Here is a 3,803-nt window from a genome sequence, read left to right as displayed (position 1 = left end):
TAAATTATCAACAAATACATAAAAAGATTCTTTTTCCAGGCGATAATATTCTTCCCGATTCCAAACCCTAGGATCCTTTGTACCCCATTGAAACAACCTAAGTCTACCTCGCTCAGTGTTTCCCCCCTCACATGCTCTCTCGCTCTCTCTCTCTCTCATTCTCTCTCCTTGTTTATGTTATTGTAATTAAAAAAAAAAACTTCTTAAACTTAAACTATTACTTGTCCCCAAGTAGCCAAAAACAAAGTAGCATAAAAAGAAATATAAGGATGCAATAAATTTCAGAGTTCTCAATGAAGCTCAGTTTCAAACAGATGAGCGGGACTAGTAGCTTTTTGCTTGTGAGTAGTTTTGGCATATCACTATCCATTGAAGCTTAGAATAGTTGGCATCTCTAGGAACTTAGAATCTAGATGATATTATTGATTCCCCTAGTTAAGTTCTTTTTTATCCTTGAACACAGTTTCTTTAGAGTCTTGGCCGTGACCCTAAGCACTTTATTTTCCTGTATTACCACCGGATACATAAATGCCACAAACACTTTAACTGGGTGAACCCCTTAGGATTGTGACCCTGCTTTGCTAGAGTCCCCAGTCAGTGGTGTCCAGGGTTCTTAAGCACACTCTTTGGTTTGGACCACGACTTTAACTGCTCAGTCTCATGTTCTTCACTTGACACCTTCACACCATAAGCATATAATTAGGGAAGCAGCTCATTTGAACTGCCTAGGATAAGATTTCTCTTTTAGGCCCTCCTAACCATTGATGCTCAAAGCCTTGGATCCTTACCTTGCCTTTTGGTTTAAAGAGTTACTGGCTTTTTGCTCTTGCCTTTTGGTTTAAAGAGCTATTAGCTTTTTCTGCTTTTTATTTCTTTTTACGCTTGCTATGCATATTTTTTTTGCATATGTTTTTCTTTTATTGCTTTTTTTTGCTGCTTTTTCTTACTTCAAGAATCAATTTTTGGATTTTTCAGATTAGCAATAATATTTCACTTTTATCATCATTCTTTCAAGAGCCAATATTCTTAACTCCAACATCATTTATGCACTGTTTATTTATACATTCAGAGAATAAAAGCAATGCCACCACATCACATAATTGAACTATTCTTAATATAAAACTTGAAATTCATGCATCTTAATTTTCTTTTTTTTTAAAAAAAATCTTTTAAGGAAGGTGAGAGATGCATGGAATATTTCATAACTTTAAGACATAATGACAGATGATCATGCATGGTGCATGAATCCCCACACTTCGTACAGCTGTACCAGCAAGTGCACTGGGTCGTCCAAGTAATACCTGAGCGAGTCAGGGTCGATCCCACGAGGATTGTGGTTTTAAGCAAGCTATGGTTATCTTCCAGGTCTTAGTCAGGCGGATAGAAGAGTTGTTGGATTTATTTAAATGCAGTTTGATTGTTTAAAAGTAAATAAAGAAAAAGGGCAATCAGAACTCAGAAGTAGTGTAAACTATGATAGGAAGGTGGTTAAGGCTTGGAGAGATCGCCAATGCTCCCCCAGATCTAAACACCATAGTTAGTGCGCTGATGATGGGATTTTTGAAGGTTTAGAATTCACAATAAATTCTCGTTGCAATATAGTTTCTAAACCAACGCTAATCCTTTCATACAAAAATTTGTTTGTCACTCAAACAAACTCCTAAATTTATAAACCGAAGTATTGGAACCTCGGGTCATTCTCCCTAGGAATTGTAATAAAGTGTCTTGTTATTGGTTATAAGGTAAGTTTTGGGATAAGAAACATGAAATACAAAGGGCAATAAAAATAAGCTAACAACTAGAAAAGCTCTTGACAAGGAATGAGAATTAGAAGTCCTATCCTAGTTATCCTCCTCAATTGTGACCACAATTGTCCATTGCTACCACTTAGTTAACCTCTAACCATGGAGGAAAGTCAAGTGGATGAATCAACTTGATTCCACAAGTCCTAGCCAACTCCCAAGGGAAAGACTAGCTTTAGTGGTATCCAAATCAATTAGCAACTTCTAATTGTCAATCAACAAAGGAATTAGATAACTCAAGCATTACTAATTACTCCACCTAGGCCAAGAGGAACAAAATCTACACTAAAATTCAACCAAGCATTTCATCAAACACTTGGAAGGCAAAAAAGGAAGCATAGTAAATTAATAACAAAAATAGAATCTAACAATAATTGAATGTAAGAGATCAACAACAACAATTAAAGGAAACACAATTATTATGAATTACCTCAAATTGAACTAAAAGAAAAGAGAAGGAACAATAGTAGATCTACAACAAAATATAGAAATAACTTAAAGGAAATTACAACAAAAGAATGAAAGAAAAAGATATAGAAACATAGAATTAAAAGGTAGAAGTAGATGAAAGCAAAGATTAAAACCTAGATCTAAGAGGAGAGATTATCCTAAACCTAATCCTAATCCTAATTCTAGAGAGAAGTGAGAGCTTCTCTCTCTAAAACTAACTTTCCCTCCAAAAATTAAACTAAAACTAAACTAGTGTCTAAAGTGTCTCTCATCCCTCTTCAATTCTTGGGTTAAATAGCATCATAAATGAGTTGGATTGGGCCCACAAGGCTTCTAAAATCGCTGGCACGAGTTGCATTAAGTGAATCATGTGCACCCATCGGCGTATACGCGTACTGTGCACGTGTGCACCCCTATACGCGATGCAACTATGGCAAATCTTATATCATTTCGAAGCTCTGGATGTTAGCTTTCCAACACAACTAAAATTGCATCATTTGGACCTCTGTAGCTCAAGTTATGATCGATTAAGTGCGAAGAGGTCGGCTTGACACCTTTGCGATTCCTTCATTTCTTCATGAGTTCTCTATTTCTACATGCTTTTTCTTCATTCCCTTGATCCAATCTTTGCCTCCTAAATCTGAAATCACTTAACAAACATATCAAGGCATCTAATGGAATCAAGGTGAAATAAATTTAGCCATTTTAAGACCTAAAAGCATGTTTTCACACTTAAGCACAAATTAGGAGATAATCATGAAACCATGCTATTTCATTGAATAAATGTGGGTAAAAGGTCATAAAATCTCCTAAATTAAGTACAAATGGGGTTTATCAACCTCCCCACACTTAAACCAAGCATGTCCTCATGATTAAACCAAGAGAAAGCAAAGGATATCAACATTTATTCAATGAAATCTAACTAAATGCACCCTACCTATATACAACTATCTACATGAATGTAATTGCTTGGTCAAAATAAATCAATTCCCAAGAAGCCTATATGCACAAGGGCTAAGGACTAGCAAGTCTAATCCACAATTGAATTGAGTTATTAAATATTTTTACAAACTTGCAAGAAAAGTGATGATTATAGGTGAAAACATGTAATTGAGCATCAAACCCTCACTGGATGTGTTTGCACTCTATTCGCTCAAGTGTTTAGGGTTGATTATCTCAATTCTCCTCTATTTCATGCTTTCTAAGATTTCTTTTTCTTCTAACAATCAACATTTATTCAATGCATGCACACAAGTATCATGAGGTCTTTTCATAGATTGTAATGGGGCTAGGGTCAGGGTAGGATGCATATAGGGTTAAGTGAGCTTGAAATTTGAATCTTTGATAATCTTAGACTTTCCACCTAACCTATGACATCCTATACAATTAAGTTCTAACCTAGCTACCCATCTTTCACTTTTTCTTCTCATACTCATGCATTTTCTTTTCATTTCACAACATATATGCATTGATTTTATTGAGCTTTGCTTTGGGGCATTTTGTCCCCTTTTTATTTCTTTCTTTTTCTTTTTTTTTCTTTTTTTTCTATTA

This window comes from Arachis hypogaea, chromosome 13 (assembly GCF_003086295.3).
Source record: "Arachis hypogaea cultivar Tifrunner chromosome 13, arahy.Tifrunner.gnm2.J5K5, whole genome shotgun sequence".
Taxonomy (NCBI): domain Eukaryota; kingdom Viridiplantae; phylum Streptophyta; class Magnoliopsida; order Fabales; family Fabaceae; genus Arachis; species Arachis hypogaea.
This window is presented reverse-complemented; position numbering follows the sequence as displayed.